The following is a 20,273-nucleotide window of genomic DNA, read 5'->3' as shown; positions in this document are numbered from 1 at the left end:
TATCAAAGCTAAAAATGGAAAAGGAAACAACACACATTTTAATTATCTCAATAAAACTAGGAGAGGGGACATCGCACATTTAAGCAATTTGTCCAGGACCTCAGGGATGGTCCCTAATCACAGAGACAACCAATATCTATCGGTGAATAAAGAAATTCTGCAGGCAGGTCCTTGAAAATTGGAAGAACGTCCACAAATCCTATGGGAGGGCCACTTCTGCTCCTCAGACTCTCATTGAATGCCACGGGTAATCGTTTCCCTAATGCTGCCAAGTCCCCCTGGGCCCTCTCTGCTGCCCTGAGCTGCAAAATGCCCAGCTCCTGGGCTCACCTTCACTCTGAAGCCTTGGAGATTCACGTAATCCCTTTCCATGGCTCTCTGAGCCTCGTCCCCAGGGAACACTGCCCATGAATGGACAGGGCTTTTTTGCTCATCACCTTGAGACATCATTATGTATCAGCAGGCAGGCTTCACCTCCTGGGCTAGGCTGCCCTGACCTGACCTAGCAAAAAAATTAAAATGTGAGCTGTGCACTTCACTCCCGTCTTTATGGGAGAGCAGTGACATCTACCAAGTATGCTTCTTGCATGTAAAATGGTTTCCAACTAGTCCTTGCACTCAGTTTTGCCCAGAGAGAAAAGGGCACCAGGGAGAGACAAAAAAACCGGAACTCTGTCGCCGAATCCAACACTAGGCCTCTCACCTGGGAAGAGAGAGACACAGACCCTCAGACTCTCCATCTGTAATATGGAGATAATTGTACCCGCATCTCAGGGTGACTGTGAGTATTAAATGAGATGCTTTTAGCACATTATATATATATTAAATGTTGTAATTTAATATATGTAAACATTGTACATGTATCCTATATAATAAAAGCCTAATATGCTAAGTGTCCAGTCGTCCGGTTGTCCGTTCAACCAATCAAAGCATAATAAGCTAATGATATGCTAAGGCCACTCAACCGCTCGCTCTGATGTGCACTGACCACCAGGAGGCAGACGCTCTGATCAGCAGGTTAGCTTGCTACTGGGGTCTGGCCGATCGGGATTGAGCAAGATGAGCAGGACACACCCTGGAGCCCTCCCTTGGCCCATCCCCGGCTGGCCAACCTCCTGCGTCCCTCCCTGACCCCAATCGTGCACCGGTGGGGTCCCTTGGCCTGGCCTGCACCATCTCACAATCCGGGACCCCTCGGTGGATATCAGAGCTGGTTTCGGCCCAATCCCGCACCAAGCCTCTAGTACAAAATAAAAACATTTAGCCAATATTGAGGTCAGTTTTTCTGCCACTAAGAGAATCTTCTCAGACTGGCAACTCCTGTTGAGTAAACAGCACCATCCCCACCAATTGTTTGTAGCAGGGATGCTCTCTTGGCTGCAATTGAGCAAATCACATTGCACATTCTCTTCTCTCTTCCAGGAATTGGTAAACAGAACACAAAAACCAATTCATTTAATTGTAGGAAGCTGAGCTGAAAGGTCATAATAATATGGGCACTGAGGTCACTATCATGGACAAACAGGTTAATGAGCAGAAAAAGCAGCAGGTAGGAAGACAGGAGATCGAAACAGAAAGAGAGAGAAGCAGAAGCGCACAATGTATGCACAGAGAAGAGAGAGAAATCAGGAAATCCATATCTATGTACTTACAGTTTGAGCTTCTTTAAGAGCATTTTTTATTGCAATCAAACAAAACAAAGTGTGAGTTACACAAACTGGGAAAGAGATAGCAAGAGAGGGGGATTTAGAGAGAGAGAGAGAGAGAAAGAGAGAGAGAGAGACAGACAGACAGACAGACAGAGAGATGCAATCATAGCCATATAAACATAGATTCAACCCCCTAGCCTTCTAGCTTCCATGCTGGGGCAGGTTGATATCACTGCCTGACAGATAGACATAACAATGTTGCCCTATGTGTTGTGATAGAAAAAGTCAAATCAGTGGTAAAGAAAATTAGGTTATTTTGGGATTACACCCCAAAAGCAAAAATAGAAACCACTATAAAACCTGCAGGCAACTAAATGCATCACACAGCCATTGCCAGTGTGGCTCAGTTGAGCATAATCCCATGCACTGAGAGGTCACCTGTTCACCTGTTAGATTCCTGGTCAGGGCACATGGCCAAGTTGTGGGCTCAATCCCCAGTAGGGGGTGTGCAGGAGGCAACTGATCCATGTTTCTCTCTCTCTCTCTCTCTTTTTCCCTCTCCCTTCCTCTCTCTCTAAAATAAATAAAAAGTAAAAAACAAATGCATCACACATATTCCCCTCCTCTCAGTCATCACTCTCCAAAGAGAAAACCTTGACTCAAAGACTTAGCCTCTCATGCAGGGGCAGACAAGTCTCAAGGACTTGGTAATGTGAGGAACATTAAGATGTTGGTGAGGCCAGTGGTCTGTTGTTACATATATCAGCAGTAATATATGCTTCTACAGATGTTCTCAGATTAGGGGAATTTTATTAAAATGGCACCATATTATTATATACTAGAGGCCTAGTGAACAAAATTTGTGCACTCGGGGGGATCCCTCAGCCCTGCCTGCACCCTCTCGCAGTCTTGGAGTCCTCAGGGGATTTCCAACTGCCGGACATCCCTCTCGCAGTCTGGGACCCCTCGCTCCTTACTGCCCACCTGCTCACTGCTCCTTAGCACTGCATGGAGGCAGGAAGGCTCCCACCACTGCCGCTGCACTCACCAGCCGTGAGCCCAGCTTCTGGCTGAGCGGCACTCTCCCTGTGGGAGTGCACTGACTACCAGGGGGAAGCTCCTGCATTGAGTGTCTGCCCCCTGGTGGTCAGTGAGCATCATAGCGACCGGTTGTTCCACTGTTTGGTCAATTTGCATATTAGTCTTTTATTATATAGGATTATAATGAGGGAGGAAGTGTGTGAGGGAAGCAATTTTTAGAAAGTAGCATGACAGAGAGATTAAATATTTTCCTTATGGGATACCAAAAGAACAAAATTGATCAGAAATTGGTAAAAGAGAGATGCCAATGAAGTGAGAGTCCCCTGGGATCCAGGCTGGTGACCAGCTAATTGACCATAAGCAAGTTACTTGGTTACTCTGTGCCTCATTGTCCTCATGTGTAAAGTGAGGATAATAATAATAAAATACATCTTATGGCTGTTTTAGCAAAAGATGACATAGTACATACCTCAGTGCATTTAGATGTGATTGCTACGTTCTTTAGTTGTACCTTTTTCTAAAAGTGACAGTGAGACTAAGATTTGAGTGCAAGTGAATTATTCCGGAGGTGAATTCAGGAAGCACCAGAAGGGGACTGTGGAAGTGAGAGAGAAAAGCAAAGGAAGCTAATACAGCAGCATTAATGAGCAGTGATAAAAAACAAATGCATCACACGTATTCCCCTCCTCCCAGTCATCACTCTCCAAAGCGATAGTACTGCCATTATAGTAGGCCATCTGCCTCTCCATCATGGCATTTCAGACAATGGAAAGAAGGAATATTTGGGGGACACTGAAACCATCCTGTTAACCCCCAAATAAATGTCACTACAGGGCATAGGCCAGCTTGCCTTTGATTAACTCTAGCCAGTGGTGTTTTTTGTTGTTGTTTTGTTTTGTTTTGTTTTACTGTTCTTGTTGTTGTTTTTGGAGAACTGAGATATATAAAACATAGCATTTGGGTTTGAAAGTATAACTAATAAAAAAAATTCCAAGCCACTCAGTTGTTTAAAGGAAGCATGTGCATTCAACATGAAGGAAACTGCTGTGCAAATTTCCAGAGGGAAATTAATATCTGTTAACTTTCTAAAGACGTTCAAGCGAGGGTCTAGTGAATTTAACGTGAGGTTCTCCATGGCTTTTACTCAGGCTCTGAGGACAGTGGGTCACCCTAGCATTTAATGACCCATATTTCACTGGACCCCCATCTCCCTTCTCAAAGTGTTCTTCTATTTTTCATACTATTTCTGGATGGGAGCTCTCACTTGTTTCTGAATGTGTTAGTTGACAGCTCAAACCTACTACAGAGCACAGAGCTTCTGATACTGTGGCTCTTTTCCACTGCAAAAACCTGTGTGTCCTTCCCAAAGTCACTGTCTCTGGATGTCCCCAAATGTCCCTTTTCCCAGGCTTCAGCGCAGTCCTTCACTCTCTCTACACTCTATGCTACAGAACCCGGTTGTGTTCTGGCCACTCTGTGGTGAATGCCCCTCGCCCTGCTCTGTGTCTCTCTCCTCTGCCTGCCACTAAAGCAGGAAAGCTTGGGTCTCTAGGTCTATCTGAGTCCCTCTTTCTAAACAGCTCCTTTAGCTTTCCACTCACAAACACTCTACCCACAGGACCCAGCCACAAGCCAGTCAGGCACAGGGACCTCTAAGAGGCCCACCATAGCCTAGAGGATCCCATGTGATTCCGTCACTCGTTTCCTCCCCCATACCTCCTTCCACTCTTCTTGCTCACTGGCCCCCTGGATGTTTTCAGGGAACACAGGAAGTTCTTCCCAGCCTCAGTACCCTTGTGTTGACTATTCCCCCTGCCTGGAATGGTCTTCCTATGATCCTGGAAACTGACTGCTTCATGTAACTCAGGTCCCAGATGAAATGTCACCCTTATCATTGGTGCTAAATCCTCAGCTGTCAGCTGGGCACCAAACCACCATGCCCACCTAAGGCTATGAATTACATTTCCCAGAATCCCCTTCTCTCTAAGTTTCTGCATTAGGGTGTGCCCAGTAGAAGAATTTGAGCAAGATTTGGAAAGCAGAAGTAATCATTCTTGGGAGGTTATGAGAGTCAAACCAGGAGACTTTCACAGACCCATTTCATAGTCCTACTTCAGGAACTAGTCTAAACTTTGCTTAAGCAGTTCTAGCTATTCCAGGTGAGATTCAGTGACTACTTTTCTGATTCTGGAGCTGAGGCTTTTCAGATCTTCACTCTCCAGCTCTTCTCACATTCACATCATTCCTTATTCCTGCAATGCTTGTATTGCCTCTGTTTTATTTTATTTTATTTTATTTTATTTTATTTTATTTTATTTTATGCATATATTTTTGTTGATTTCAGAGAGGAAGGGAGAGGGAGAGAGAGATCGGCTGCCTCCTGAATGCCCCCTACTGGGGATCAAGCCCACAACCCGGGCATATGCCCTTGACTGGAATGGAACCTGGAACCCTTCAGTCCACAGGTTGACACTCTATCCACTGAGCCAAACCAGCTAGGGCTTGCCTCTGTTTTAGATGCTGCACTACCTCTCTGGATTATCCCCTAGTCATTCATTCTCTATATCATTACTCTCTTCAATTCTCTTCCTAGCACACCCCGCTGGTATTTTCCATGCTCCCTACACTGCAAGAGCATGAATGGGAACTTTGGCTGTTTTGTTCACTGCTATACCTCCAATGTATGGCTTATAATATGAAGTCCTACCTTTCAGTAGAAGTTCTAATAGCTTCATAATTGTGAAAGTTGTAAGAAGTATAAAAGGAGAAAGGAGATTGTTACTTGAGAATCCCACTAAATATCAACCTATAGAGTAGAAATCAGTATGATTTTTTACTTCCTTTGCAAATGAAGTATAGATGCAATGATTGACTACCTACTATAGACAAGCCAAGAACTGTGCTAGGCACTTTTACATAAATTATCTCTTACTTTTCTATAAAATGAAGTGTCTGAATCACATGTGCCTAGATTAATGTAGGATTCAATAAGCTGCTAAGAAAACTCAGACCAGATGTCTCTATCTTGAGACTCAAGATCTTGCTTGGCCCTGGTCCTGTTCTCTCTAGCCAGAACACAGCAGCAGGCTCTTGGAAGGAAAAATGAACTATTTAAGAATTTACTGATGGAATCAGAGGATCACAATTTGATACATACTCAGAGAGCAGCTCAGAGTCTGATACTTAAGGTTAGAATTTGTTATGCTGATGCCTCATCTTAAAGCCTGGGAATTTTTGTTGGCCATCAACCAAAGCAAAAATGAAATACTAAAACACTACAGTGGTGATGTACATGAGATAAGTGATAAAGGTTCACCTAATTTGCAAATGGATCTCTTTGATGAGCTTCTTTGCATCTTTCAGTCACTGACTTCCAGTGCATTATGGTTACAAGTGTTCACCGGTCTGTGATTTTCTGCTTCTTCTTAGGCACATGGGACTGCACTTTCCAGGTCTGGCAGATAGATGAAATTAGATAGCTGATTTGTAAGTGAGAGTGACTTATGCCACTTCTGGTCAAGGCACTTAAAAGCCGGCGTGAATGCTCTGTGCTTTCTCTTTCCCTCTCAGAGACCCCGCAAACCATGTTTTTGAAATGGCAGTGACACAATATAGTAAGTCTCCTTCAGCCTGGATCTAAGTAAGCGTTTGGAGCAAAGCTTCCACTGTAGACCCACATAAGATAGCAATGTAGAATCTATTGAATGAATAAAAGTTAAAACCTTTTCTGTTAAGCCACTGAAATGTGGAGACTAATTTATTATTACAGCATAACCTAACCTGTCCTGACTAACATCAACTCCAAGATGCTCTTTCCTCATAATTTCTACTGATAAGTGAATAATGCTTAGTGAGATTCCAGGTAATGATTTTGAGGGACACTGCACTTTTCTCTCTGGTATACAAAAACACTTTATATAGATTGTCTCCATTATGCATATAACATTTCCATAATAAAAACTGTAATGATCATTTTCATGTGAAAACTAAGGTACAAAAAGTGAATTGATTACCCATGGATAACCACAATTCATTGGAAATAGCTGTAAAGAAAATCAATATGGACTTATTCCCAGCATCAGGCCTTTTTCATTCATAAAATAATCTCTTGGGCTTTTCTGGGATAGCATCCATTTCTTCCCTCTTATAAAACCCCTTACCAGAATACCACAGTGCTGAAAGGAAAAAGGAAAAAATATAGTAGCCTTTTAAATATAAAACCTGAAGTAATTGTATTGTATGGCATGTCTGTGGCCTTAATGTAAATTATTTTTTTCTTTGATTCTTTCCCATTCTGCTAATAGCATGGCTTCCAGAGTAATCAAGTTACCCAGCCAACTAAGTTCTTGCATTACTAAAAAGTATTTCCCGAGAACAGCATGTAACCACTAAAGCTTTTTCCCCCATCCTGTGAAAAATGTAACACTGGCTAAAAGAAAGCCATTCTTGGAACCAGTTTGGAGTTTGTTGGTTTTTTTTTCCCTTCCCTTCAGCTTATACTAACAATTTAAAAGCTGAATAAGAGTGAAGGACTATATTGCATTCATCATCAACACTAACTATTCAACTTCTGAATGCCCTTCAGGAAAAAAAAAATATATATATATACATACAAAATTAAAATTTCCAATAGAAGCCTTTTTAAAAAATCAAAACAGAATGTTTAAAAGTTTGAATATAAATAAATAATAATAGAAGCATAGAATAAAATAAACTTATTTTTAATAATCATTGTATTCCATTCATGAGCTTTTTAATTCATCTTATGTAGAATAGATGCATCCAAACAAGAATAAAGAGGACTGGCATTTTTAAAAATCATTGACTATTATTTCCTCTTAGTATTTGTCCACTCTAACCAATCCAACTCAAGAAGCAGAGTAGGCAGAATTCTCAATGGAGAGAAACCCTTACGAATCCTGAAATAGAATTCATATATTAATCAGTCTATGCATGAAACATACACTGGACCTCAGTAAAATGGGCCTTTGATGCCATTCCTCCTTTTGCTGTAATTAGCATGGACCTTCTCATCTCACAGATGATTTATGTTCCCTTATGCCTGCCTCACTTCTGCATCTTCCCATCTCCTGATGGGTTTTGTCTCCTATTTCTGGACTCATGCTTGTCCTTTGAACTCGATGATTGTGTCAGGCAGTAATTGTTTGTTTCTTTTGCTCTCAGTTTTGTTGTTGTTTGTTTGCTCTCAGATCCATTTCTCTATACATTAGCAAAACAATCTATACTAATAAAAGGGTAATATGCTAATTAGACCTGATAGACCAGACATCTTCCAGACGTCCTTCCGGACAAAGCCACAGTGGTGGGGGCCAAGGCAGAGGTGGTTAGGGGTGATCAGGCAGGCAGGGGAGAGTGGTTAGGGGCAATCAGGCTGGCAGGGGAGAGCAGTTAGGGGCAATCAGGTCAGCAGGGGAGAGTGGTTAGGGGCGATCAGGCAGGTGAGCGGTTAGGAGCCAGAGATCCAGGATTGCAAGAGGGATGTCCGGCAGTCGGACATGCCCCTAGAGCAGGGGTGGGCAAACTTTTTGACTCGAGGGCCACAATGGGTGCTTAAACTGGACCGGAGGGCCAGAACAAAAGCATGGATGGAGTGTTTGTGTGAACTAATATAAATTCAAAGTAAACATCATTACATAAAAGGGTACGGTCTTTTTTTTTTTAAGTTTTATTCATTTCAAACGGGCCGGATCCGGCCCGCTGGACGTAGTTTGCCCATGGCTGCCCTAGAGGTTCCGGATTGGAGAGGGTGCAGGCCAGGCTGAGCCATCCCCTCATGCACAATTTTGTGCATGGGGCCTCAAGTTAAAAAATAAAATCTAAAACACATTTATTTACAGTAGCATCAAATAATACCAAATATCTGAGAATAAGTCTAATAAAGACGTGAGAATCTTCTACACTGAAATTAAATAACTCTAATCTGTTGAAAATTGTGAAAAAAAACCCCATAATAACAAAGGGATAAAGCATGCTGTATCCTCACATTTGTTACCAAATATGCTAATATTAGTAGTACAACCCACCAGCTTCCTTTAGCTAGTTTTTCACAGTATGCTTCCTCTATACTTTTACTTTCGTCTTTCCTGTGTTATATATTAAAGTCATGTATCTTATAAAATATTTTATTTTCACTCAATCTGACTGTTATGGACTTTTAATTGAAATATTTTCTCCATTTCCATTAAAGGTAATTATTGAAATATTTTCTGCTTAAATATTTTATTATTCTATTTGTTCTTCATTTTGTTTTCTCTTTTTGCTTTCTTTTGAATTTACCAAGTAGCTTTTATTATTCAATTTTTCCTCTTTGTCAGCTTTTAGTTATACCTCCTTTTATGAATCTTTTAATAATTACCCTAATTCTCTCTCCTGCTTTATCTAATCTCCTGTTATATCAATCTATTGAGTTCTTAATTTCAGTTCATAAATTTCTGAGTTGTAGAATTCCCTCTACATTATTTATTATAGGTTCTAATTCTCTGGCAAAATACTCCATTCACCACTTTCTAACAGTATTATTGTCAGTACCAGGGTTACCTGAAGGTCTGTAGTCTTCATGTTTTTCCTCTTGGATATGAGTAAGTCTTGTTGGCATACCAGGTAATATTTTTTGAATGCCAGGCATAATGTATTTAAAAATGTAAAAGCTTCTGATGATGTTTTCTTACTTCAGAGATAATTTACTTTTTTTTCAGCCAGCTAATTGGATGGGGGAATGATTATTATCCAATAAGAGATTGAGATGATTTGAGATTTGAGTCCTGTTTTTGGAAAATCTAATCTAGTTTCAGTTTATGCTTATACCCAGGGTTTAGACCTTCAGAAGACTCAACCAAAAGCCTGGGACACTTATTGGTTTCTCATTTTGGAGAGCTATGAACTCTAATTTTTGTCTTCTGAGCACCCCAAAACTGTCAAAAGCTCTGTACCTCTTCTGTTTGAGCTTGTGGTTTGTGCTTCCCTCCGGATAGAATTCATGTTTGTTTGTTTTCTGGCAGGGACTTGGCAGCACTAACAACTTGAAGTTTCACTGATAAGTTTTCCTAGCCATATTAGTGATTGTGCTTTGATTTTTTCCAATTCTTTTTTTATTTGTCTTGCCAAATAAAAAAAAAAGTCTCCTTATGAAGGACATATAAGAGTCCTACAGTATCCATGGGGAATTGATTCCAAGACCTCCCACAGACACCAAATGTCCCTTATATAAAACTAGAGGCCTAGGAAATAATGACAAGAAAAACACATCTGTACATGCTCAGTACAGATGCAACCATTGTAGGCTAACTATACAGTCATACACATCAGCAACAATGCAATATTTTTCAAATATTTTCAGTACACATTTTCAGTCTGCATCCATTGGTTGAAACTGTAGATGCAGAATCCATGGATATAGAGGGCCAACTGTATATTTTTTAAGGAACCAAATGAGGGTGCTGACATCAGCTTTATGTGGAGGATGCTTATCTATCATCCCATCCTCCCTGAGTTACAAACTCTGTCTCCTATTCCCCACATGTGGACCTTTAACACCTGGGGTTTTAGCAGATTTCCTCAAGGCAAAAATCCAGCTCCTGTTCTCTGTTGCCTCCCTTCCTTCTCATGGACTCCAAATTTCAGTTATTTTATATACTTCAATCCCAGCTCAGACATATATATTCCATCTAATATACATATATACATTTTTAATCTTTATTAATTTTTTAAATCATTATATCTAGTATTTTTAATCCTCTCCACTGGGGAATGGACTAATACACACCAGTGACTAATACTGGTTATAGGAAAGTGAAGAGAAGGCAAGTAGAGAGAAAAATTATTAAGTTTTCATGTTGCTTTATCCTATATAATAAAAGCCTAATATGCTAAGTGTCTGGTTATACTTTCAACCAATCAAAACATAATATGCTAATGATATGTTAAGGCCACTCAACCGCTCACTATGATGTTCACTGACCACCAGGGGGCAGACGCTCCATCTGGTAGGTTAGCTTGCTGCTAGGGTCTGGCTGATCAGAACTAAGTGAGATGGGCCGGACATGCCCTGGAGCCCTCCCAGCTGGCCAACCTCTCACATCCCTCCCTGACCCCAATAGTGCACCAGTGGGGTCCCTCGGCCTGGCCTGCACCCTCTCGCAATCCTGGACCACTCGGGGGATATCAGAGAGCTGGTTTCGGCCCAATCCTACAGGACAGGCTGAGGGACCCCACTGGTACACAAATTCGTGCATTGGGCCTCTAGTATTTTTATATACATTTTATAAAGTTTGGAAAGTTAATGAGATTTTTGCAAAATAACATAATCAAAACATTTTTAAAAATATTTATGCAATCCTTTAACTTCTCTGGGTAATTGCATCCTTGAAGTGAGCTGTACTACCAGCAAGTTACATATTAGGTACACATTAGGGTTATCCCTAAGAGAGTAATGTTTACCTTCAGCTTTTATCAAATGTCATCATATAGTCAAGCCATATGAAATTCAGTGTTTTATAAGTTATAAAAATGTGATTGAGGTCAACATTTATTACATCACTCACTTCACTCAAGGAATTATATAATGGCTTAGCGCCAAATTCGCAAGCCAGCTACAACAACAAGGTTTGAGCTTTATAATGTGTATAATTATGCTTTTCTTTTTATTTGATCCTAACATTTTCTTTTTTGTGTGTGTGCCTTTCATTTTGGTTTGCTGTGTTATAAGCTTCAGAGAATGATCAGAAAATTCAATAAAAAGGTGTTAATAGGGTTTCTAATAAATGATTTAATTCTGTATAGGTAAGTGAAGAAGTATTATGACCAAATTCACATTAATTAACTTTGGTTTTGGAAATAAAATTATAATTGATATTTTATTTTATATAAAGTATAGTACCAGATACAAAAATCAGATCTATACTATTGCATTTGACTATGCCATTCAATTTTGTATTAAGTCTTTATTTATTAAATAAAAAATTAATAACAAATGATGAAAAAAATTTGTATAGACTAGAATATGCACTATGATTTCTTTGAAATTCTTTCTCTTAATATTTTGAAGTCAAACCTCAAAGAAAGTCATAATCACAAACATTTTGAGACATTATTCTCTGTTCTATAATAATTAATATTATACCAATAATTAGGAAACAAAATTTATATAGTAAGTAATGTGAATCCTTGTTATAGCTCCTGGGGTGGAAAAGCAGCTTCACCGCCCACTAGATGAGTGTTTGTGCTATTTACTTAACCTTTCTGTGCCTCCCTCAACTATAAAATGGAGATACTAATAGTATCAATATCATAAGATTGCTGCAAGAAATAAAAATTAATATTTGTATAGCATTTACCACAATTTCTGATACTTAGTAAGCCCAAAATAACAATTAATGATTATAATTATTAAGCAAAATTTTTTGTATTAAAACATATAAATGACTAAGTATTACATCAGTAATCTTGGAAACATTTTCCTCCCTCCTGTTAAATTAACCCTTAACCTTCAGCATAATGATAAATTTTGTTTGAAATAAGGTTGTTATTTAATTTGGACTTCCTTATAAGGTGGTAAAAGAGTCCGTCTATATTCATAAAAAATAGCATAAAGAAGAAAATCAGTAGACTCAAATCCCAATTCTGAATTAGATTCAAACTTAACTAAGTCACATAATTTGATTTTGCCTGGATTTCTTCATCTGCAAAATAAAAGTTATCGATGTCTGCTTCTTCTACCTCTCAAGATTATAATAAAGGAATACACACACACAGCACACATGCACTCACACAATACCTTTTGAAAAGATAGTTCTGATTCTAATGTAAGGAAAAGGGAAGCAGCATTTACTCTTAATTCTGCTAGATAGTTCATCAACATTATCTTATGTAATCTGCACTGCAACCTATTAGATAAATACTGTTATCTCCAATTTGCAGACAAGAAAACAGAGGCTCAGACAGCTTGTCTGCACTTAGTTATGAATCAGCAGTGCAGCAGTTCAAACCACATCGACTACAAATGGCTAACACATTCATTGTTCCTGGTGACATTATTCATAGAGGAAAGGTGCTCAATAGATGTTTGGGGCTTTATTTATTACTTAATACAGAAATCAACATCTTAAATTAATTGATCAATTCTTTTTCTACTCTACAACATGCAAATCTTCTTGAAACATATGTTTTAGTGACAGCCCGTGAGATTAAGATTTTAATGAGGAAGGTCTTTAGTTAGTGTTACTATAACTGCAATTTAAAGGTAATGAAAGGTTGCTGCTAATAAGGGCAGAGATGGAGTGATTTGTCTAACTATCCCAAATATAAACCCATTTCTAACCCTGCAATGTAAGAAGCCAAGTGTTTTTTTAACATCGGAACACTGCCATCATTTCATATTTAGAAGCTGGTGTGTGAGAACTAAGAGAAAACCTCATTTCAAAATAACCATTTCCCAAGTCGGAGATGACCCAATCATCCCCCTAAGTCCATTGCTCTTTCCAAAGGACGGCAGGACAATTAAAAACTCCGCATGGAAAAACATAAAGGGGAGTTTAATCATTGACAAGCGGTAGAAATATCAACCAGGAGCTCGAGAGACGGCGGCTTTGGAACTCTTTTTTGAAGCAACCCAGGTAAGGTTTGATCAACACGATTTGATGCACATGGAGGGAGGGGGATGATAAATTCGGAGACAAGCCAGCCCTGTCAGGAGCTACCTCACTTATAATCCTGCCAGAGCAGACAACGTGATTGTATATCCTCATTAATGCTATAATTGGTATCTGGAATCTGTTCAAAAACGCCGATCTACTTTGTAACGGAGGATTATGGCTGAATTTGGAGTTCTTTATGGTCTGCAGATGCTTGTGAAATTCAAATATAAAAACTGTCAGCTAAACATCTCATGAAAAGCCGTACCTTATACTAATCCAAAGGAACATGAACAAGTGCTTGAGGGGATGAAAATCCACAGTGTGTTTCAGCAGCTAACCACTTACAGGAACATTAACATTCCCGGACAGGGCTGCTCGCTGAGTTTCTAAAGTAACTTAGGAGCTATCAGGATTCAGTTCTTAACAGACTTCAACACAGTGGGAGGAAATTGTCAGTCACCAGCCTCCAGTATTTATGAATTATTAATGTTGGCTTTCTGGGGTATTTTTTTTTCAAGTTTTGCTTTTGTGTGCGTGTTCAACTGAGTAATTCAATAGACTGATGGAGACATGAATAGATATGCTAACTAGCACCAAGGTTAACCTTTAAAGTTCATTAAAGCTGTCAGCTTTCAATGAAATATTTTCACGTTCCTTTTTTCCCTACGAACTGGAATATAAACATTATTTGTACACTGGGATCAGAGGTGCTTGGGAGAAAAGGAAATGCCACCCTGGCAGTGATTTTATTTTTAAATCAAGACAACACGAATGGGTTTATCGAGAAAGGAATCTTTAAAATGTTTCTCATTTACAAATCATGCCACCAGAATATATTCATGGCCTACCTTTATTACTGTAGTTTTCAAACAAAACCAAAAAAAAAGGAAAAAAAGTGATGACATGTCCCCCTGTTGCTACAAAAGCTCACAGGATTAAAAAAAAAAAAAAAGAGGGGGAGGGGAAGGGTAGGAACAAAATCCACATCCTGCATTCACGGTCAAGATGGAATTTAAACTAACAACATTTTGACAAAATGGAGATTCTTTTGGGAAAAATTGGGAAATGAGGGGGCCCATCAGGAAACCAAGGATGAAGTGTTCAAAATCTTCAAGGATGTTGTATCCATGTACACTTGCTGAGCAAGCCTAAACAATAAAGCCTTATTAAAAATCACCCTGCTCTGAAAGAGTTCCCGGCACTCTTTAACTTTAAAATGCTCTCCTTTTTCCTGCTGAGGCTTGGCTACCATATGGAATCATCTGTCACCTCATATCACATGCGAGGGCTCTCCTGCTGCCCTTTCCAATCACTGTGCATTTCCAAGTCCTCCTTTTATCTCACTCCTGATCAAAACAAGAAGTGAGGAAATGTGAAATGAAATAAGAAGACGTGATCCTTTTCCAAGTCTTTAACTGCCCACCGGTTTGCAAGGATTCCATTATTCAGGATACAGAATAAGAAAGCTGCCCATTCTTGACATGTAACAATAAATAATGTAATCAATTTAATATCTCAGCCTTCTTCTAAAGGGATCTTCATTCTTCTTTAATTTTTTCCTCTACCACATTCCTCTGATGTCAGCAAGAGAGATAAGAGAATGGTTTTTTATTGAACTTCATAAAAGAGAAGGGGGAAAAATTGAAGTAAAGAACATTGGTATGACTTGCCATAGTCTTAATAGTCTTAGAAATACTTGAATTCAACACTTAACTCCCTTACCAGATCAAAGACATAATCTACATCTAATTTTCAAATTTATGACTACCAATAGATGCCCCAAATTGTGACCCATATACTAACTATTCTTTCTCAGCATCTACGCCTTTGAGACTGCCCCCAGAAACCAGGACTAAAGAAACCAGCTTTGAGCAATTGAAATTTATTATTTACTTTCCCTCCTCTCCTTCAAAGCTATTTTTTCTCTTTATTTTCTGATATCTATCTTTTATTATCATTTATAATATAGCAGTATATATTAGAGATAGTTTTTAAATTATTAATGTGCTTTATTTGCTTTGCATTTCCAAGTGCATGTCCTAGAGCCTCCATCTGCCTGGGGCGATGTGTTAGGGAGGGAAAAATAAAAATAAAGACTGATGTAATATTCAGCATCTGACATATGAAACAGGATTTAGCAGAAAGTCAGTAAGCTTAAGAGCCATGCAGTTTTAGAGAGAAATGATTCCCTAAATGCTTTTATTTCCTCCTTTAGTTTATTAACAAGCAATCCTGGAGGACCCACGCCCATTGAGTTTTCCTTAGTGCTGACAAAATCCCATTTCCACCTATTCACAGGCAATCTCTTGCTTAATTGTAGAAGATGAAAATGTAGGTAGGGAAAAACAAAAACCTCCTTATTTTGGGCTCTGGGGATTACAGGATGAAAAGGAAGAAAGAAATGAGATTCGGGTGTTCAGTCTTGTGTCTCCTGATGTCCCCCTCTCAGACTTTTTCCCAGAGAAGGTGATGTGTGCTATCAAAAGGAAAAAACCTTGAAGAGAAGGAAAATTTGCCCCTCTTTCTCCTTTTGGGATTCAAGGAGGAGATGACTGTGCATAGGACCTCACACCAACACATGGCCACTCAGTCTAATTAGAAAAGAAGGCCATGTGGTTAGACAGAGGGATCTGGGATAGCAACGCTGATGCTCCCTCAAGACCCATGGCCTATGGGCAACATGAGTTGAGATCCAGCCAGACTCATCTGGGGCCTGCCATTCTGGCGCAAAGTGACACCACAGCAGAAGTTAGTCAGAGCGCTAAGTGGGAGGCCTGATAGAGAGCAAGGGTCTGCACCAGTGAACACTCGAGAACCAGGAAATGCCGGGAGCCCCCATCCATCACCATGGAGACCCCTAAGCCCCTCATATACCCAGAAGCCATCCTAGGAGGGGAAATAAGAGGAGATGGTACCTAAGCAATTTTACCTAATAGAAGTTGAACACTTTCTAAAGAAACAGTTTAAAATTTTTGGATCAGACCAAGTTTTATTCTAAATTGGGTATTTTGTCATGTTTCCCTACTCACTCTCAAGAAGAATTTCAGAATTAGCTCCTCAGGTGATTCGTTTGCACATTAAGTTTAAGAACCATTACCCAAATTTATAGCCATCCTTGCTAAAATGAAAACTAATCTCTCGATTAATTGATTATGAGAAGAACAGATATTCTTAGTACTAAAGTTAGTCAGAAATTTCTCCCTAGGGTCCTCCTAGCAAAACTCCCATGCAATACTTTCAGTAGCAACCTTTTAGAGAACACACAAAATGCACTTCTTGGTACTCTTCTAGAATATTCTTTGCTATATGATGATGGCGCCTCAACAAAAAGCAGTTTATTAAACACAATCTAATGCTGAACCAACACTGTAAGAAGAGGATCTAGCTTATTGGTGGAGCTTGGTCCACAGGGTAATTTTAGAATATCTGGTGGAATTGATGAAATGAAAGGCTTTGGAACAAGCTTCCCTTCATAAATGTTGTTTCAGCTTGAATTTTGCTAAATGCTGAGTGGGCCCCTTGTGGGGCTAGCTTATGTGCCTTGTTAAATACAGACATATATCTAAACAAACAATAGATTTTGGGTTGATAGCCTTTATAAAATTTGAGTCATTTAATAAGATAACAATGGTGTATTCATTTCTAGTCTGGTCATAATGCCACAGACTAGGTGGCTTAAACAACAGAAGTTTTTCTTACAATTCTGGAAGCTAGAAGTCTGAGATCAAGGTGCTGGCAGGGCTTGTTTCTTCTAAGGCCTCTCTCCTTGGCTTGCAGTTGGCATTCTTCTCCCTATGTCCTACTGTGGTCTTCCCTCTGTGCACGTCTGCGTCTTTATCTCTCTCTCCCTTTCTTATAAGGACATCAGTCATTTTGAATTAGGGCCCACCCATATGATCTCATTTTACCTTACTTACCTCTCCAACGGCCTTATCTCCAAGCCATGTTCTGAGGTGCTGGGCGTTAGGCCTCCAACATACGAATTTGGGAGAGGGTGGTGACACAATTCAGCCCCAAGCAAATTCCTAAGTAGGAGATCACACTGCCGGCAACAGGAAAATGTTCTGGGTGAGCATGTTCCCCAAAGCCAGACCAATAAGATTCTATTTCTCTCGGGTAAACAAGGGTCTCTTTTCATTGGGAGTTTCAGCTTTGGAAATGTAGCCAGGAGTTGGCCAAATGTGCATCCCACATCTGGGATGGAGTCAGTCCCCCTGAACCTCAGAGACTCAGAGTGTGGGGAAAGTAAGCAGATGTTGTGCAGGTTCAGGGCACGAAGGGCTGAGTGGTGCATTGAGAGGGTAAGGGCAGGATGTGTTCCAGTCTCCGAGGTACCATGCCACTCTGGAGCATGTTTTGTACATTCACAGAGAGTTGCCAAATGCACTAGAAGACCTGGTATAATTAGGAGATTGGGGAATGTATGCTAGGCACACAAAACTACCCGAGGTGCACTATACTTTCCCCAACCCTTCTATTCCAGTCCCCCATCTCTTCCTAAACTTTATTACATGCATATTCAATGTATTCTATGGGTCTCAAGTTTATAAATTTTGGTCCACTAAGTATGCAAAAACAGAGCTCTCCCTGTGTCAAACTTCACGGAACCCTTGTGTCTAGAATTGGGCTCCAGGTTTCCAGGACCATAGGCCTCTTGGATTAGCCATTATTTTGTTCACATGTCTCACACACAGGCCACTATTGTAAAGAATTCTTTGATTTCTACCTCCAATCTATCCCTCAGTGGCCAAGGTCTTGCTACTGTGTGCTCCTTCCTTCCTGAAGCTTCCTGTCAGGTTTAAGGTGAGTGTGTGTGTGTGTGTGTGTGTGTGTGTGTGTGTGTACTATTTATTTTTATTATCGTAACACTCAGCATTTGATCAGACAGAAGTAGAACTTCTATGAATGGTCTCAAATAGAAATGTATCCCAGTGGTTAGACTGTGCCTACTTATGAGAGCTGATAAAGCAGTCTGTGCAATTACGGTAATTTGCAGACTGCAGCTGGGAAGGGAAGTGGATGAGGATGAGAAGATGGACAAACTGCAACCCTTGAGGACAAACCGGAGCTCGAATCTGCTGTTCGCCACCTCCAACCCTAGTGCTTTGGATGGTCTGCAGGAAAACCTGTGCTCTGACTGGGACCTTCGTGCCCACACCGTTCAGGAAGTGAAGAAACTGAAAGAGCAGGTCTGGTGGAGCCAGGGTGGGGGTGGGTGGGGGTGGGGGTGGGTGGCCCCCCAGGCAGCACCGTGAGCTGGCGGACAGAGACAACATGTGTGAGCTGCCACCATGTCTGGCACGCTGTACCAACCTTCCAAAAATAACAAAATGACTTTGGCTTCACTTTGGCCTTCCAAATCTTGTAGAAATTTTCCTGGTGGCCAACTTGAACCAGAAACCAAAAGGGAATGGAGATTCTAGGAAGTGTAGTTCTGCTTAACTAAATTGGCACACTACAAACCACCAGACCTAGCAAGTCTAAATGTATTTATTTGACTATAAAAATGTTGTCTACTTCTTAACTGCACCATACATAAGTCTATATTAAGGCTATTCTAAGAAAAATACACTCAAAATAAAACTGCATAAACCTTAGCTAATGACTAAATACAGGTTAATGTCTTTAGCTGGAAAGAAGTATTAACAGATCTGTGTTGAAAGGTAATCATTTTTTAGTCTAAATGTGTCATACATTGTACATATAGAGTTTACACAATGACTTCACATGTATTATTACTTAAACATCCAGTCCTCCCCATGATGTGTAGGGCCTGATGCCCTCTGACCCACTCACTATACAGGGTAAAGCAAAGGAGATTTACAGTTGTTCATATGGCAAACAATACAATAATTAATAAATAATAATATAAGAATAAACTCTGTCTCACACACTCACAACTATAAATCTACTTTTGCCACACCCTTTATAATACCCACAAGACTTCTGGCCCTATCCACTTGGGACTTCCACAGGTTTCATTTTTACCAACAGCTTTAGGAACTTCAAAAGGTCAAATCTAGCCCTGGATGATGTTGCTAAGTGGTTAGAGCATCGGCCCACACACTGAAGGGTTTTGGGTTCGATTCCGGTCGAGGTTTGCAAGTTTGATCCCCAGCCTCAGTCAGGGTACATATAGGAGGCAACCAATTGATGTGTCTCTCTCACATGGCTATTTCTCTCTCTCTCTCTCTCTCTCTCTCTCCCTCTCCCTCCCTCCCTTCCACTCTCTCTAAAAATCAATGGGAAAAAAATATCGTTTGGTGAAGATTAACAACAAACAAAGGTGAAATCTAATCTCTAATCTGTTTCCATGTTGATAAATTGGTGTAATCTTCTGTTATGTAACTGTTCACTTAAAGGGGAATGCATCTATATAATGTAGAACTATTCAGCTTTTACAATTGATATTGTAGAGAAGCATATTTAACACATTGTGGACAGATCACGAGAATTCTCGCTTCATATTATACAGTGTTTTACAAGGTATTGTACTTTAAAAAGGTATTAGCTTGTAACAACATGTAATAAATAACTTCAATATGCAATGAGTATTTAATTTTAAAGCGTGCCTTTAACATTTATGTAAAATGTTTTTTGTACTCCTTCAATAGAAACTTATCTGGCCACTGGGTAAAGCTAGCAATAAAACTACTGGTCCGTAATGTGTCAACTACTCAGAGCTATGGGAATTAAGAGAAAACAAGTTACATAAGAACATAGTCTCACTTTTGTAATCCACAGCATATGTGTGATAGAACCGTCCACGTGCAGACGAGCTGACTCTAGGTGCTTGGCTATAGTATTTGTTGCTGGCAGCTGAGAGTCATATGAAGCAGAGACACCAAGTATCTATGATACGAACTAACTTAGAAACTTGGTTTGTCTTTTATCCTTCCGCTCTAGTTGGCTTTAGAAACCTCAAAAGCTG

The sequence above is a fragment of the Myotis lucifugus genome, unplaced genomic scaffold, assembly GCF_000147115.1.
Source record: "Myotis lucifugus unplaced genomic scaffold, Myoluc2.0 scaffold_31, whole genome shotgun sequence".
Classification (NCBI taxonomy): Eukaryota; Metazoa; Chordata; class Mammalia; order Chiroptera; family Vespertilionidae; genus Myotis; species Myotis lucifugus.
The sequence above is the reverse complement of the archived record's forward strand: the minus strand, read 5'-3'. Positions refer to the sequence as shown.